General features: G+C 39.1%; 1 long non-coding RNA gene across 1 annotated transcript; it reads right to left on the bottom strand.

Annotated features, from left to right (window-relative positions):
* Window positions 1-360: 360 nt before the first annotated feature.
* LOC133249500 (uncharacterized) lies at window positions 361-9,098 on the bottom strand. The gene is made up of 3 exons (XR_009736989.1): window positions 9,009-9,098; window positions 5,540-5,713; window positions 361-657 (listed from the first exon to the last, which is right to left on the bottom strand). It is a non-coding gene; the product is annotated as an uncharacterized LOC133249500 (long non-coding RNA).
* Between the last annotated feature and the right edge of the window lie 10,008 nt (window positions 9,099-19,106).

Here is a 19,106-nt window from a genome sequence, read left to right on the forward strand (position 1 = left end):
AACTTATATAAAAAAAGATGTAGTTTAAAAAAAGAAATGTGGTGCTCCATAAATACTAAACATAAAGGTACAAATAACATATATATATATATATATATATATATGTTCAATATATGTAAGGCATTTAATCTAGATCAAAATAAAATGCATAGCTTATGATAGCCTAACAGATGAGAGAAGGGAAGTGGATGCACAGACTCTCCCAACTCCTTCCCATTAACTTGCACGGACAATTCATCCACAAGTCTCTGATCCATAAGCCATAATCCATGGATACAAATAAGCAGAATGGTTCTGTTTCCATTTGATTGATCTGCTTCCTGTTGATTCACACTGTATTTAAAAAATTGAGTCAATTGCTGAATTTAAAAATCTGTTTATTTTGCATATATTCCTGATTCTTGATTTTTCTTGAAAAAGTTCTGGCTCCATTGGTCTGCATTTCTGCATGGCAGCAAAGAGCTTGAACTGAGTAGCCACTAGTTCCTTGGGCTGAGTCAGGAGCTCTCCAGTTTTCCATTACCTTCAGCATTTCAGACTTTATCTTGATACTGAAATTCAGCTGCTGTTTATCATCATATTTCAATATTGTTTTACGTGTTTCCTTGAGTTGTATGATGCCAGCAGTCACTTGATTTGTGATTACTGATCTGAATGCTTAAAGAGAAAGAGAAAGAATTTAATAACTTCAAGAAATGCATACCACCTCAAGTCAAATATCATGCAATAATTTTTGCTATACTTGGACAAACATTCAGCTGTTACCTCTGGCCATTTCCACCCTCCCTCCACTCCCCCTCCAGCTTAGGCTCTCTTTTTCCTTCCATGGGTGAACCCTACCCACTGCTCCTGCTTTGCTGATTCCTTGTTTTCTTAGTGCATCTGTTCATCAAATTGTCTGTTCCCCACCTCCAGCCCAATGCATGCCCACCTTGAATAATCAGACTGGTCATTTGAAGCCTGAGTGAGGATGGCGGGCATTCATTCCGATTGTACAGCTCTAAAGAAACTGAATGTTTGTTCTCAGCCTGGGTCTCTTTTCTGATAGCAGATATTTTAGCTCTTGTACTTTTTATCTGTAAGTTTATGCCATCTTGTTCCAATAAAATGTGATTTTCTTTAAATAATTGAGAGGTGGCAAATATCGCTTGCAGTCAAAACAATTCTAAGACAGGGCTGGGTGGAATGTTAGGGAAGGTGCCACTTACTAGCTCAAACTCTGTCTGGGATACGTATGGGGGTAGGGGTGAATGATGCTTAAATTTTATATCATCAAACTTTTATATCCAGAATTAAGGATCATTTTTCCTATCATGTTGAATTTTCTAATTTCTCTTTCTGTTTGTATCTTTTCCCCCTCTATTTCCTTATGTGTTTTCTATTACTCAAGTTTCCCTTATTCTGATTTTTCCTTTCTACTGATTTGACTGCCATAATTCTCCCTATTTTGTTTAACTGATTTACTCTAACATTTTAATATGACAGGCTTGATTGAATCAGTTTGAAGTTTAAGCAATTTAAAGAAGATTAGTATCTTTACTTTTCTGTAGAATAATACAAAGACTTTAAAATGCTTAACACAGATTACCATCTTCCATCTTCTGTGCTTGATTGTTTGGTAATTTAGTACCATTGTTTACTTCATTTTTCTAGGTTAATGTTTCCTCTTCCTCCATACTACAGCCTTTGTAAACAAGAAGCTGTAAACTCAGTGTTTGATGATCTGAATTTATTTTGTCTTCACTCATGATGATATTTTAGAGTATTAGTTTGCTGCTCTTTTCCTTAATAGAAGGCAATGGCACCTCACTCCAGTACTGTTGCCCAGAAAATCCCATGGATGGAGGAGCCTGGTAGGCTGCAGTCCATGGGGTCGCTAAGAGTCAGACAGGACTGAGCGACTTCACTTTCACTTTCCACTTTCATGCATTGGAGAAGGAAATGGCAACCCACTCCAGTATTCTTGCCTGGAGAATCCCATGGACAGAGAAGCCTGGTAGGCTGCAGTCCATGGGGTCGCACAGAGTCGGACACGACTGAAGCGACTTAGCAGCAGCTCTTTTCCTTCAGATACTGTTCCATTTTTAAAAGTCTGCTGTTTTATTATTGTCTTTTTATGCTATGCTATGCTATGCTATGCTAAGTCACTTTAATGGTGTCTGACTCTGTGCGACCCCATAGACGGCAGCCCACCAGGCTCCCCTGTCCCTGGGATTCTCTAGGCAAGAACACTGGACTGGGCCGCCATTTCCTTCTCCAATGCATGAAAGTGAAAAGTGAAAGTGAAATTGCTCAGCCGTGTCTGACTCTTAGCGACCCCATGGACTGCAGCCCACCAGGCTCCTCCATCCATGGGATTTTCCAGGCAAGAGTACTGGGGTGGGGTGCCATTGCCTTCTCCAGGAGATCTTCTTGACCCAGGGGTCAAACCCATGTCTCTCATGTCTCCTGCACTGGCAAGAGGGTTCTTTACCACTAGCGACCCGTGAAGCCCCCCAAATTTTTACAGGTGTGGATTTATTTTTATTTACACCCTTTTTGAGAATCTAGAATTAAAAAAATGTCTTTCATCAATTCTAGAAATTTCTCAGTCATTATTTTTAAGAATATTGTCTTTTCTCCATTCTCTCTGTTCTTGTCCTTTGACATACCTATCAGTTATATGTGAGACTCCTTAATTTCTTTCTTTTTTCTTTTCATTTTATATTTTGAGGTGCATTCTGAATACTCTTGAAGGAGGAAACAGACAGAACAGGCTCCATCTTGAAAGCAGGACTCTGTCTTGGGGCGAAGTGTGGACTTTGAGCTATATGCCCCGTATCTATGGAAATGACATACCAACTGGAAAACCAGGCCCCTGGAAGGAAGAGCCCCAGGGCTCATACTTAGACTCTCCATTGCCAAAAAAAATACCCTAATTATCTGTGTAACCGAATAGAGTCATACATTCTATTATGCTTATTGGGGTATGACCACAGGCTTATTGATAATTGTCCACTGTTAACTACCTAGGCATAAGGCATATGAATCATGGGTTAACTTTGATTGTATCTTTCTTTTCCTTTGTTCAGACTAGTTTCAGGGAATTTGGGGAGGTGGGTTTGGTCATGTACACTTAGGGTATACAAGGTTTTCACAAAAACTGGTTGGGGTCCTTGGCTAAGAGGAGACTCTGCCTTGGGCCTGCATGTGTAATGAACTGCACTCCACTATCTGCATTGTCCTTCTGAATGAGTTTGTTTCCCGGAATGTGTGCCAACACTCTCTTCAGGTCATTAATTATATTGTTGTCTATGTCTAATCTAATATTTAAATTCACTACGATAAAGCTTTTCTATTTCAAAAACTGTATTTTTAATTTTGAGATATTCTATTTGATTCTCTTCTTTACTTATTCCTTTTCACCATGACTTATTTTCCTTGTTTATTTCTCATCATTTTAAACACACTTGTTGTATCATCTATATCTGATATTTCTGCTTTTTTGTTTGCTGACTCTTTTATAATCAGAAGGCTTTATGCGTGGGAGTCTTATGTGGCCTGTGTTGAGGGATAATTTATCAAGAGAGGATATTAGTTTGCTTTGGCCAGAAACTCTAGGAGTATCATTACCCTAAGAACACAGTATTTAATTTCTAATGTCTCAGAAACACAGGTGGATGGAACTGAACTCTGACAACACGTGACTTATAAATTCTTGTGTGCTTGTGCTAAGTCACTTCAGTCGTGTCTCACTCTTTGCAACCCTATGGATTGTAGCCCTCCAGGCTGCTCTGTCCATGGGATTCTCCAGGCAAGAATTCTGGAGTGGGTTGCCATTTCCTTCTCCGGGGATCTTTCCACCCCAGGGATCCAATCTACATTTCCTAAGTCTCCTGCATCGTCAGGTGAGTTCTTTATCACTAGCGTCACCTTACAGAAGATTAATTTTTCTACCCAGAGCCCAAGTGCCAGGGTATGAACTTCATCATTTCTTCCTTATGATGGTGCATGTATTTTTAAAGTTGATCCTTGCCCTGAGGCTGTAGGATTTTGCATGCCCTGACTTTGTGTGAGATATCAGTTTAAGGCTTCATTTTGCACACATGTCACTATCCTAGGAGTGTTAAAACCTGACACTCGATGTTATCAATATCAACAATTTCCCCAAGGCTGTAGAGTGTCACTCTTGCGCCCACCACTTTGGTTTTCAATGACCTCTTTGCTTTAGGATCCTGGGGATTTCATTTAAAACTTGCTAGTACAGCTTTGAATTCAAAAGTACATAAGTTTTATTTTACTTGGCATTTCTATTTGCTTTGCAGAGAAGGGTTTTTGAAATATCTAATCTGTAATATTACAGGAAATGGAAGTTTCCCTACTCAAAAGAGGTTTGTATTTATTTCAAAAGCTTTTACTGTCTACAATTTGACAGGCAATGTTATTTTACATTTTTAAAATATGGTGGCACATAAATCAATAGAAAAAAATAAACTAGTGAAATGACAGTGTCAATCACTATTGCTAAAGTGTCCTTGTTTTTTATTTTATTCCAATATATTTATATTTTAAATTCACTCAGAAAATAGCACTCCTGGTATGTGCATTTTTTTTTCCATTTTGTAGCCTGTTAACCTTTATTTCACTCTGACTACATTTCATTTCACCCTGCCTTTTACTTCCTGACCTTTCATTTAAATGTGAATAAATAAATGTTTATACAAACAACATACTTCATGTGTGGCATATCTTTTAATAGCCACTTTCAATTCAAGGGTCAAAACTTATAGAGGATCATGCTGTTTTCTATCTGAATACAAGTAGAGTTATATACATAGATTTGTGATCTCCTGTGATCTTATCTGTTCTAAGGTGATTTCATATAAAGGAAATGATTGAAGCCATGACCCCTAGAAAGGTAATATGGAGACGAGTCAAATGCTTTAGCCCTCCTAATCCTTATTCAGTCTTCTCTGCCTCCACCTTTCTAGGCTTTCCATAAGCAACACTGCTATAGTTAAAATAACCAACAAGGGCCAACTGTTCAGCACATGGAGCTCTGCTCAATATTGTGTGGAAGCTTGGAGGGGAGGGGAGTTTAAGGGAGAATGGATTCATGTACATGTATGGCTGTGGCCCTTACTCGTTCACCTGAAACTATCACTATATCGCTAATTGGCTATACCCCAATACAAAATAAAAAGTTAAAAAAAAAATTGTTACAGGGCATAAGCAAAAGATGAGCCCTCTGGAGCAGTGCTTTTTAATCTTCACTGCGAATGTGAATCCCTTGGGAATCTTGTTAAAATGCAGATTCTGATTCAGTAGATCTGGGAAGGCACATGAGACTTTGGATTTTCACCAGACTCTCAGATGCTGCTGTTGATGCTTATCAATAAGAACTTTGAGCTGCAGGACCTTAGATACAACCAGATTGTCTACTCTTAAATCCTTATAAGTAGCACATTTGAGGTCACAACTTCAAAGAATTGTACATGGTGTATATTGTCGTCTGTTGTTGTTTAGTTGCTAAGTCATGTCGGACTCTTTTGCAACTCACCCAAGGATTGTAGCCTGCCAGGCTCCTCTGTCCCAGGCAAGAATACTGGAGTGGGTTGCCATTTCCTTCTTCAGGGGATCTTCCAGATGCAATGATAGAATCCACATCGCCTGCATTGGCAGGCGGGTTCTTTATCACTGAGCCACCAGGGAAGCCCATATTGCATATTGGACACTTATAAATGACAATACCAGAGAGTAGAGTTATAAGTTAATCAATAATTATTTAAAAAATATTTCCTATTTTTATATGGAAATCACCAAAGTATAAAAATAGATTATTTTGCCTTCAATAAATTTACTTTTTATTAAAAATTTGTATTGCTTTTGTGTAATATCAAATCTAATTAATACATTTATGCAAAAATTCAAACAATATAGATGTGTATGTAATGAAATATTTACATAACATATAATAAATATTATATCCATATAATAAAAAGTGAGTTTTTTTTAACACCCCCATTGTATTTCCAGAAGTAACCACTGTTGAGTTTGCTTATTGTATATCCTCCAAAATATTTTTGTGCCCTCTTTAAACATATATGCATATCTTCAACTATTGTTGGTTTATGAAAACAAGATTTTACTCTGTTGTCTTGTCCTGCAGCTTTTTTAAAAACTTAATATTTTATGATCACTTCCATTTCAATATGTATAGACCTTTCACAGTTTTACTGGTTGTATGCATATACAGTTCTATAATATTTAACTATCAAAAAAAAAAAAAGAGAGACATTTAGGCTCATTCCAATTTTTGTATTTAAGTATTCTATGCACTTAAGAAAGAGGATGTACCTCAATAGTTCTAATTCAGTAAAAGCGACCTGCATGGAAGTTGTATACCTCTATCATTCATTATATCTTAATTTTCTACAGAGATTAAATCCAAAGAAATTCTGAGCCCTTAAAGCACAGCAACCCTTTCCAAGCCCCAGATAGCCTCCAGACTCTCCATTTTGGGATCTATAAAGGGGATAATGGGATTTCTATAGATTTTTATAAGTCTGATTGCTAATAATTTGTTGTTATTGTTGTTCAGTCAAGTTGTGCCTGACTCTTTGCGACCCCATGGACTGCCGCACGCCAGGCTTCCCTATCCATCATCATCTCCAGGAGTTTGCCCAAGTTCATGTCCATTGAGTCAGTGATGCTATTCAACCATCTCATCTTCTGTTGCCCTCATTATTGCTATCATTATTGCTAATGATTTTTGTTGTTGTTCAGTCACTAAGTCATGTCCAGCTCTTGGCGATCCCATAATCTGTAGTATGCCCAGCTTCCCTATCCTTCACTATCTCCTGGAGTTTGCTCAAACTCATGTCCATTGAGTCAGTGATGCCATTCAAACACCTCATCCTCTGTCACCCCCTCCTCCTCTTGCCCTCAATCTTTCCCAGTATCAAGGTCTTTTCCAGCGAGTCAGCTCTTTGTATCAGGTGGTTATTATACTGCTGATGATAATACTCCTCAAAAGCATGTATATATATACATATACATATATATATATACATATACATATATATATATATATATATATATATATATATAGTGAACTAAAGGAGTTAAAATGGAGTATGGTGTCCAAGGCAGGTTCCACGTGCATCGTCTAGTTCTATATTTTAAACCTCACTAAAGTTAACATGTTCAAATATCTTTGTTTGGTCTAGATAAATATACTATGTCTTGCAGAAAAGGGATTATATGTTTATTTTAATTTATAAAAAAAATTTAGAGATATGAATTGGAGATGGGCCTTGAGAGTTATGAGACTTTCTTAGTCATAAAATAAACATAGCTAGTTTCCATATATTTAAAGAAATCCATCTGTAGTGCCTTAAGTCTAGACTCTAAAGGGAGAAATATCATTTCCTCTAATGTATATTTAATAAATAAAACTGTCTACCCAGAATTGCTAATAGAAATCGCTTGGCCTGCCGGATATTCTCTGACCTAAAAGAAGGCCATCAGAGAATGTTCCTGTTATATTTTAAGAGAAAAATCAGCTGTTTATATCTTTTATTTATTGGCAGACTACTGTTAGTGACAGGTCTAATGAAAAATCTGTTTCTTATTGTGTTCTCCCCAATGGCCATTGCGCACTTTTTCTACTGACCCTGAAGCAATAAGCCCACTTCCAAAACAGCAGATAACCTCATTTATAGTGTCCGTAAGAAGATAAAAGTCTTCTGAAATGTATTATTTCCAGTCTCTTGTCTCATCCTTAAAATGTGTCTGTCTGGAGTTTCACCATGCATCTTCCCTCAGGTTTACAGGACGATGTCTCTTTGGTCCTTTCCAGAAACAAGCCCTTATTTCTGCCGTCAGTTTTATGGTATAATTTTACTGTTTCTTTGTACATGTTTTCTTCACTGCTTTATGCTCCTGGAAGACAAGAACACTTTGTTTTTTACACTCACGTTTCCTCAGCACCTGTCTCTTCATCTTATATGCCAATCCTGAATTTTAAAATGCAGTCAAACTTCAAGGACGACGGTAATGATTTCATAGGACTGCATGTCTCTCTTAAATCTTTTTGCTTTTATAATCATTTAAAAGTTTTTTTCTCACCATTTTGTTCAATATCTTTTAAAATCATTTTGGAGGTAGTTTTGATATAAATAAGAATAAAATGAGTGATTAAGAAATATTGAAGACATGAGAAATCTTACTGGTTTATATTTTGTGAATTAAAAAATAAACACCACAGTAATTACTACTCTTTGTAGCACAGCACATTTTTATTACACTGAAGCTTAAATTCAAATTAAATTATACTCTCCCCTTTCATTACCTTTTATTGTCTTTAATGTTTAAAAGTTATAAAATACCCTTGTTTACTTCTTATATGGTCTTTACAATTGTGCAGTTATCTAGGCTTTTAATGTTGTACCTCATTTAAAAGAAGGGCATTTTAATCAAATTGTCTTAGATTATTCCTCAGGAACTGAAAAGTTAATCTTTTAAAATGTCGAGAGGACTATATTATACTCCCATTTCTCCCTAGGTCTTGCAACACAGATATCATCACACAAAAATGTGTGGATGTATTTGATATGGTCATATTGCCTATACAGAGTTTGGAAAGAAGCTTGAACTTAGTGGCTGGGTCACGATGTGCTTTGGTATTACTGCTCCAAAAGCTCCAAAACCTCTAGATAAGCCTGTGGTTCCCAACTCTGACATAGGATGAGGGGAAGAGGTAAAATGATTAGTCTACATCTCTCCAATGAAGAGAAAAGACATTTAAATAGGTCAGAGGTAAATAAACTGTCATATCCACTTATGCATCATGTTTGAATAAATGCAAAAAAAATGTTCAGTATCTGCTTTAGATGAAGGAAATTGTCAAAAAAAATGTTTATAGAGAAAAGAGAAATTTATATGAACATTCAGCAGGCTGAAGCTCTGGGTATGGATGTTTTCAGTGATGTATGCAGTCATCGACCCTGTCAAAGAAAAAAACTTACCATCAGGGAGCTCTTGACTGAAAGTGTAGTACCACAGTTCTTGTCAGTTTCTGCAGCATTTGGAGCATGGGATCTGGAGCAACAGGCTTGGTCCTTAATGGTTCATCAATGAGAACTTCAAGCTAAGCTTTTTCAAGGGTAAGTGACACAAGCAGAAAAATGCGAGTGATGACTCATTTGGTAAAACACTGAGTGGGATGTGAAAGCTGGGGCCATCGCAGCTGAGGGGAAGGCAGTAGAAAGGCAGGGAGTTGTGGAGAACCAGCAGTGGCAGTTCTTGAGAAAGAGCAAAGCCTAACAACTGAACTGAGGAGAGATGGGAGCTCTGAAATGGAGAGCCTGGGAGGTACACCTCAGGAAACTGCAGGAAGCCAAGCGAGGGGTTGAGAAGCAAGCCTTGGTTTTGTGGGAAAGGAAAACAGTGGGCAGGAGGTGGTCACCAGATGCCAGAGAAAGGAAATAGTAGTAATACTGGCCACTGGTCATGAGAATACGTCTCATCTGAGGACTGATTTACTGTATGAATGGGCGGGCTTATTAAAGCCTTATCTCAGTCTTACTCACAATATCACTTGGCAGTCCCATAAATCTTGACTCGTGATCCACTGATGTTTTTGTTACACTATGTTAAATTGCCTATGAAAAAGCAGGAAGGCATTAGATTTGGGTAGATGAACTGTTGCTGCTAACAAGGCATTTTTCCCCAGGAGACCTGGGGAAAAGACCCTTTTTCTATGCTTTTAGTAATTTTGGAGAGGTCAAATCCAATTGCTAAGAAATGGAAACCTTGGTACCATTTATTCTAAGATTTTTTTTTTCTTAAAAGTGGATAAATCTAGACTTTTGAAAAAAAAATGGTGGCAAATATTAGAGGAGAGTTTCAGAAATGGGAATATACTTTGAAGCACCACTTTTTTAAAATTCAAAAGCTGACCAGAATTATATATAAATGTACACAAAATACAGCTCATAGAACACGAGTCCATATTTACCGTTATCCCTAATTCAATTTTGTATATCAGTGTCAATTAAATCAATCAGTATCTGAGTCAATTAAATGCATATTACTGTGGTGAAAGTTTGAGATCAGTGGTTCACAATGAATGTTGTCATTTGGTATAATTTTGAAATAATAATGCAAGGATAGCTGCAGCAGATAGCCAAGGTAGCTGCTGCCAACTTTGATTTTGCCTGTGAAACATCACAAACAACACAAAAATGAATGAAAAGGAACCATTAGATACTGACCTAACCATTTGGATATTTTAAAACCAAAAAGTTTAGAGGATAAAGAAATTGATTCAAAAATAAAATAAAACCTGTTGATAAGGATTACCTCACTATGATTCATTTAAGTACTAGGAAACATTGAGTATTATGTTAGCAACTTAACCTCAAATAATTCAGAAAAAAATTGCAATGCTTTATAATTTTATGTAAGTTTAAGATTGTTTAAAAATTACTAAAACTTTTTGCATATGCAATTACAATGTAAATATATATAGATGTGGTGGTTTAGTTGCTAAGTTGTGTCTGACTCTTGTGACCACATGGACTGTAGCCTGCCATTCTGCTCTGTCCATGGGATTCTCCAGGCAAGAACACTGGAGTGGGTTGCCATTTCCTTCTACAGGGGATCTTCCTGACCCAGGGATCAAACCCAGGTCTTTTGCATTGCAGGAAGATTCTTTACCCACTGTGCTATGAGGGAAGCCCCATATATATGTAGTATATATAATAAATATAAAGGTATATGCACGCATGCTAAGTCACTTCAGTCATGTCCAACTCTTTGCACCCCTATGGACTGTAGCCTGCCAGGCTCCTCTGTACATGGGATTTTCCAGGCAAGAATACTGGAGTGGGTTTCCACGTCCTTCTCTGGGGTAAAGACATAATCTTGATAGTGAGTTTCTGAAGGAGATGTTAGGAATATGTTTTTCTTCTTTTTGGAAACAAGCTGTTTGTAGGGATGTTCCTTCCTCTCTGACTCTATCACCTGTAAATGATAAACAGGCCCCAGCAAGGCTATTGCTACTTTCTTTTTAAACCTTCATTTTTGTTTTCTGTTTTGGTCCAGTGCTATTAAGACCACTGTCACTCACAGTCACTCATTCCAATGACCATGCTGTTGATCTCTTCCTCTTTTATTTCCTTGTCCATTTTGCCTGGCCTCCGTCGAGCTGACACTTCACTCAGACCTTCTTTAATTCCCATCTCTCAGTGAATGCCTTCTCTCTCTTGGTCTTCCCCTACTATTACCTTTGTCATCTTCATTTATTCACCCAACAAATATTGAGTACCTTCTTAACAGGACTTCCTCTAATAGTCTATATTCACTGAGTTTCCACATTTGCAGATTCAACCAGCAGGGATAAAAATTATTCAGAAGAAATCTAGGCAATTCCCTAAAGCAAGATGTTAATTTTCTGGGCATTGGCAACTGTTAACATAGAATTTACATTACATTACATTAATACAGTGTAATTACATTACATTGTATTAGGTATTGCAAGCAATCTAGGGATGATTCATTTAAAGTATATGAGAGGGTGTGCTTGAATAGGTTATAATCAAATACTATGTTAGTTAATATAAAGGACTTGAGTATCCATGGATTTTGATATCCTTGGGGAATTTTGGGGTGCTGAGGTGTCTGAAACAAGTACCCCTCTGATACCAAGGGATAATTGATTGTAGTTTGTCAGTCATCTTAGGAAGGAATGAACTGATTACTGGAATAAAAAATTTCTTTATTCTATCTCATCTTTGACTATACATTTTTAAAAAAAGCCTCAAATTTCTATCTATGAACACATGATAAAACTGGAAAATAGCAGATAATATTCAAATTGCCATAGAGCAATAAGTGCTTTTTAAGTAGTTTGAAAGCAGTTAACTCTTTTCTTCTCATTTGTAAGTTGAGTGTAGTGTATTTGTACATTTATATTAATATGTGGATTAGGATGAAATATACAATTAAAAGAATCAGAGCAGATAAGATCAGATCACTCGCTCAGTCGTGTCCGACTCTTTGCGACCCATGAATTGCAGCACGCCAGGCCTCCCTGTCCATCACCAACTCCCGGAGTTCACTCAGACTCATGTCCATTGAGTCAGTGATGCCATCCAGCCATCTCATCCTCTGTCGTCCCCTTCTCCTCCTGCCCCCAATCCCTCCCAACATCAGAGTCCTTTCCAATGAGTCAACTCTTAGCATGAGGTGGCCAAAGTACTGGAGTTTCAGCTTTAGCATCATTCCTTCCAAAGAAATCCCAGGGCTGATCTCCTTTAGAATGGACTGGTTGGATTTCCTTGCAGTCCAAGGGACTCTCAAGAGTCTTTTCCAACACCACAGTGCAAAAGTATCAATTCTTCGGTGCTCAGCCTTCTTCACAGTCCAACTCTCACATCCATACATGACCACAGGAAAAACCATAGCCTTGACTAGACGAACCTTTGTTGGCAAAGTAATGTCTCTGCTTTTGAATATGCTATCTAGGTTGGTCATAACTTTCCTTCCAAGAAGTAAGCGTCTTGTAATTTCATGGCTGCAGCCACCATCTGCAGTGATTTTGGAGCCCCCCAAAATAAAGTCTGACACTGTTTCTACTGTTTCCCCATCTATTTCCCATGAAGTGATGGGACCAGATGCCATGATCTTCGTTTTCTGAATGTTGAGCTTTAAGCCAACTTTTTCACTCTCCACTTTCACCTTCATCAAGAGGCTTTTTAGTTCCTCTTCACTTTCTGCCATAAGGGTGGTGTCATCTGCATATCTGAGGTTATTGATATTTTTCCTGGCAATCTTGATTCCAGCTTGTGCTTCTTCCAGTCCAGCATTCTCATGATGTACTCTGCATATAAGTTAAATAAACAGAGTGACAATATACAGCCTTGATGTCCTCCTTTTCCTATTTGGAACCAGTCTGTTGTTCCATGTCCAGTTCTAACTGTTGCTTCCTGACCTGCATAGAAATTTCTCAAGAGGCAGATCAGGTGGTTTGGTATTCCCATCTCTTTCAGAATTTTCCACAGTTTATTGTGATCCACACAGTCAAAGGCTTTGGCATAGTCAGTAAAGCAGAAATAGATGTTTTTCTGGAACTCTCTTGCTTTTTCCATGATCCAGTGGATGCTGGCAATTTGATCTCTGGTTCCTCTGCCTTTTCTAAAACCAGCTTGAACATCAGGAAGTTCAAGGTTCACATATTGCTGAAGCCTGGCTTGGAGAATTTTGAGCATTACTTTACTAGTGTGTGAGATGAGTGCAACTGTGCCGTAGTTTGAGCATTCTTTGGCATTGCCTTTCTTTGGGATTGGAATGAAAACTGACCTTTTCCAGTCCTGTAGCCACTGCTGAGTTTTCCAAATTTGCTGGCATATTGAGTGAAGCACTTTCACAGCATCATCTTTTAGGATTTGAAATAGCTCAACTGGAATTCCATCACCTCCACTAGCTTTGTTCCTAGTGATGCTTCCTAAGGTCCACTTGACTTCACATTCCAGGATGTCTGGCTCTAGGTCAGTGATCACACCATCGTGATTATCTGGGTTGTGAAGATCTTTTTGTACAGTTCTTCTGTGTATTCTTGCCACTTCTTCTTAATATCTTCTGCTTCTGTTAAGTCCATACCATTTCTGTCCTTTATCGAGCCTATCTTTGCATGATATGTTCCTTTGGTATCTCTGGTTTTCTTGAAGAGATCTCTAGTCTGACAGAATGTGGTCCACTGGAGAAGGGAATGGCAAACCACTTCAGTATTCTTGCCTTGAGAACCCCAACAGTATGAAAAGGCAAAATGATAGGATACGGAAAGAGGAACTCCCCAGGTCAGTAGGTGCTCAATATGCTACTGGAGATCAGTGGAGAAATAACTCCAGAAAGAATGAAGGGATGGAGCCAAAGCAAAAACATTACCCAGCTGTGGATGTGACTGGTGATAGAAGCAAGGTCCGATGCTGTAAAGAGCAATATTGCATAGGAACCTGGAATGTCAGGTCCCTGAATCAAGGCAAATTGGAAGTGGTCAAACAAGAGATGGCAAGAGTGAATGTCGACATTCTAGGAATCAGCAAACTCAAATGGACTGGAATGGGTGAATTAACTCAGATGACAATTATATCTACTACTGCGGGCAGGAATCCCTCAGAAGAAAATGGAGTAGCCATCATGGTAAAAAAAGAGTCCGAAATGCAGTACTTGGATGCAATCTCAACAACAACAGAATGATCTCTGTTCATTTCCATGGCAAACCATTCAATATCACAGTAATCCAAGTCTATGCCCCAACCAGTAACGCTGAAGAAGCTGAAGTTGAACGGTTCTATGAAGACCTACAAGACCTTTTAGAACTAACACCCAAAAAAGATGTCCTTTTCATTATAGGGGACTGGAATGCAAAAGTAGGAAGTCAAGAAACACCTGAAGTAACAGGCAAATTTGGCCTTGGAATACGGAATGAAGCAGGGCAAAGACTAATAGAGTTTTGCCAAGAAAATGCACTGGTCATAACAAACACCCTCTTCCAACAACACAAGAGAAGACTCTATACATGGACATCACCAGATGGTCAACACCGAAATCAGATTGATTATATTCTTTGCAGCCGAAGATGGAGAAGCTCTATACAGTCAGCAAAAACAAGACCAGGAGCTGACTGTGGCTCAGACCATGAACTCCTTATTTCCAAATTCAGACTTAAATTGAATAAACTAGGGAAAACCACTAGACCATTCAGGTATGACCTAAATCAAATCCCTTATGATTATACAGTGGAAGTGAGAAATAGATTTAAGGACCTAGATCTGATAGATAGAGTGCCTGATGAACTATGGAATGAGGTTCATGACATTGTACAGGAGACAGGGATCAAGACCATCCCCATGGAAAAGAAATGCAAAAAAGCAAAATGACTGTCTGAGGAGGCCTTACAAATAGCTGTTAAAAGAAGAGAAGCGAAAAGCAAAGGAGAAAAGGAAAGATATAAACATCTGAATGCAGAGTACCAAGGAATAGCAAGAAGAGATAAGAAAGCCTTCTTCAGTGATCAATGCAAAGAAATAGAGGAAAACAACAGAATGGGAAAGACTAGAGATCTCTTCAATTAAAAGAATAGCCATACCAAATGAGGCCAGATGTAGCCTTAGAGTGGCACATTTTTTTCCTGATGATCCCATGCATGCTTGTGCTTGGGTTGCTCAGTCATGTCAAACTCTTTTGTGACCCCATGGACTACATCCTGCCAGGTTTCTCTGTCCATATGATTTTTTCCAGGCAAGAATACTGGAGCAGGTTGTCATTTCCTCCTCCAGGGGATTTTCCAACCCAGGGATCGAACCTGCATCTCCTGCATTGGCAGGCAGATTATTTACCACTGAGCCACCTGGGAAGCCCAACGATCCAGTACTAACATGAAATATAAAGGTCAAGAGTGTATCCGTGATTCATGACTCTCATTTTAAAATCTTTTCAGAAAATAAGCTCTTGAAGGTCAGCAGTGATAACTCCATGGTTCCCTCTGAGAGATTCTAACATCATAAAGCAGAACATAGCAGAGTTCCCTAGTGCAGTTAGTGCATAGAGAATGACTACAATCTATACTTTGTTAACAGAGTGGTGGGAATGCTCTGCTTAAGAAAAGGGAAACACTGATTTGGCTAAAATCTTACACAATTGAAGGTTGGAGCCTAATATGTTCAGGAAGAAGTTCTCTTAGCTTATTTGCTCCCACAATCTTAATCAATTTACTTTCTGTGTTTATGCTGATGACTTTCAAATTTATTCTTTCATTTCTCCGTTCTCCATTTATGAACAAGGGATGGTTTAGATGTGCTGGAGACACAGAGAAAGGCTCTTAATTTCTTTTTTTCCCCCGATAAACTCCTACTTCCCTTTCAGAATTTTGTTCACTTATCATCTCTTCTAGAAGTCTTACGGATTTCACTATGTAGCTTGGGCTAGGGTGTTCATACAGTTTCATTTGTGCAATGTTAACAACTCTATTGTGGCACCCACCTTGCTCTTGCTTAATCATGAATTTATTAGTCTGTCTCTTACCCTGGGGTTGAAGTGCCTTGAGGATTAGTATACTGGCATTATCATTTCTGTCAGGTGTACCAACCAAAATATATTAAACATATACTATTTACTGGTATTTCAGTTGTCTATTTGCTGTGTACTGCTACAGCTGCTGCTAAGTCTCTTCAGTCGTGTCCAACTCTGTGCGACCCCATAGACGGCAGCCCACCAGGCTCCCCTGTCCCTGGGATTCTCCAGGCAAGAACACTGGAGTGGGTTGCCATTTCCTTCTCCAATGCATGAAAGTGAAAAGTGAAAGTGAAGATGCTCAGTCGTATCTGACTCTTCGCGATCCCATGGACTGCAGCCCACCAGGCTCCTCCGTCCATGGCATTTTCCAGGCAAGAGCACTAGAGTGGGTTGCCATTGCCTTCTCCAATTTGCTGTGTAAAAACTACCCAAAAGTTGGCCTAAAACAGTAATCATCTTACTTGCTCACCCATCTGTAATCTGGGCTGGGGTTGGCTGTTGGTCTTACCTGGGCTGCATTTAGTTGGTGAGCCAGCTGGAGACAAGGCTCAGCTGAGATGACTGGGCTCTCTCTCTTTCTCTGTCTCTCTCACTGTTATCTTAGGACCTCTTCCTTCCACCTCTGCACCAATTTCTGTTATGATAACTGAATTCCTTACATGGCAATTCAGGGATCCCAAGAATATAAAACACTCTGCATGGCTTTCTCAAAACAAAGAGATGGAACCAGCCTAGTATTGCTTCAAGCACATCTGAATGAGTGAAAAGAGGGTCTGTCAAGATGCAAGCAGAGGGGAATCAGAGAGAGAATGAACACCAGAGCCACTAACAGAGCCGACCCACCACAAGCCCATTTTTTCCTATTAGAAAGCCACATTTATGCCTCATTAGCTATATACTCCTCCCTTGCAGAACTTCCAAGGGCCTCATCCTTTTAGGGCGCCTGTGTCAGGCTCAAGTCCCATATTCAGGCCTCCACATCAGGTCACAGCACAGATGATGCTCCTCAGGTACCTTGGCTGGGGCACAGCTCCTCGGGCCAAGTCCTCTGAAGGTGTAATGCCAGGGAATCAATGGGACAGTTATCTTCCTCACACTCACCCAACATACATGACTAGAGAGGGACAGATAAGCATAATAAACTCCACCTTTTGGGAGCGAGGTGGGGAGCAAGAAGCAGGAAGCAGCAGGGCTGTGGCACAAACAAATGAGGGCATAGGGTGGTCTCCCCTGTGTGGATGATAAAGGAGTGTGCTGTCTATACAGAACTTAAAAGCAAAAATATACCTGCCTAAATCCCAGAGCACTCTTAGTAACCCTGCACAGGCCAGTGGATACTGTGTCAGTGATAAACACACCTCCCAGTAGAGGCACCTCTCCCTGCTCTTCCCCTTGGTATGCACGGCTAGCAGACGTGTGTCCACAGGGATTCTGAGATCCAGCGGGCACGCACCTCCAGCCCCTTCATCAGGGCCAGTCTGTCCCTGTGCAGTCGTTCTTCAGGCCCTCCCACCTGACGTTGCTTTCCTTCCCTCATAGGTGGTTCATCTCAATTGTTAACATGAAAAGCTCCGTGATTTGCCAACTGTGTGATCTTGACCAGGCGACTTTATCTTTTTGAACCTCCAGGTCTTCATCTATAAAATGGGGATTTTTATAATAGTACTTACAATAAGCCTTATGTGTTGTAAGGCTGTTGTAAGATGTAAATGCAATATTATTCATAAATAAGTCATTTTATCATGCATATCATATGCATATAAAATGAGACATTTAAATATATTATATATAAAAATCTTAAATAGTGACTGGAGTATAATACATCCTTAATAGATGTGTACTGTCATTATTTTGGGCCTCTCAGGTGGCACTAATGGTATAAAGAACCCACTTGCCAATGCAGGACACCAGTTCAATCCCTGGATAGGGAATATCCCCTGGAGGAGGGCATGGCAAATCACTCCAGTATTCTTGCCTGGAGAATTCCATGGGCAGGGGAACCTGGGAAGCCACGGTCTACCGGGTCACAAAGAGATACACCTGAAGCAACTTAGCATGCATGCATGTATCATTATCATTTTGCATTTGTCTGCTCTATAAAACATAAAATGAAGATTAGAATTATTTTAGGCCCAGCAAAGCGCTGCATGCTGCTCAAATAATGTATGAAATATATATGTAAAGAGAGAGAGAAATTTTTTCCCTATGTGTTCATTTATATAAGAAGACAATTTGAAATTGCTGGTAAATTTTTTTGCAGCTTGGAAAAAATACTTTGAGAGAGGGAGCAAAATAATTCTGAAGATAAGAGCCAAATATAAACTTAAAATAAAACTGAAACATTGATTTAGATTATGTAGGGCACAAAATCAGTGTAAAAAGCTATAATTAAGTTTTCCAACAGATTTAAAACATGCCCAGGGCAGCACGAGGGGTTTGTAATGGTCTCTTTTGTTATGAAAAGAGCACAGAATGTAAAATCAGATGTCCAGGTGCTCTGGCTCCTGGGAGGATGGGTTCAGTTATTCCCAACCATTACCTGGAGGCTGCGGTGAAACCTTATGTACTGGCTGCTTGCCAAGCCCAAAGTGACAGCCAGTCAGAGTCATGCCCTACTTACACTTCCAGTGGTCACTGAAATATTGAAAGAAATCAAAAAAAGTTTAATCTTTGGGGAAGACTTGAATGACAATATACTGGAGAGAAACAATGGGTGCATTTGAGGTCAGGACCATTCTTTCTGTTAAGTCTTTTAAAACCATGCTGGTGCCCCTTCCTTGGAATCTGTCTTTTCATCACATCTGTTGAATCCTTTCTCCAATTCAGACAGATATATATCTCTGTATCTTTCCAAGTTTTTAAGTCAATCTGCAAAGGAGCAAGGTGTAAATCAGAGCAAAAATAACCTTTTCTATACTACGAACAAGGCTAGTGGAGGTGATGGAATTCCAGTTGAGCTATTCCAAATCCTGAAAGATGATGCTGTGAAAGTGCTGCACTCAATATGCCAGCAAATTTGGAAAACTCAGCAGTGGCCACAGGACTGG

Source organism: Bos javanicus, chromosome 6 (genome assembly GCF_032452875.1).
Source record: "Bos javanicus breed banteng chromosome 6, ARS-OSU_banteng_1.0, whole genome shotgun sequence".
Taxonomy (NCBI): Eukaryota; Metazoa; Chordata; class Mammalia; order Artiodactyla; family Bovidae; genus Bos; species Bos javanicus.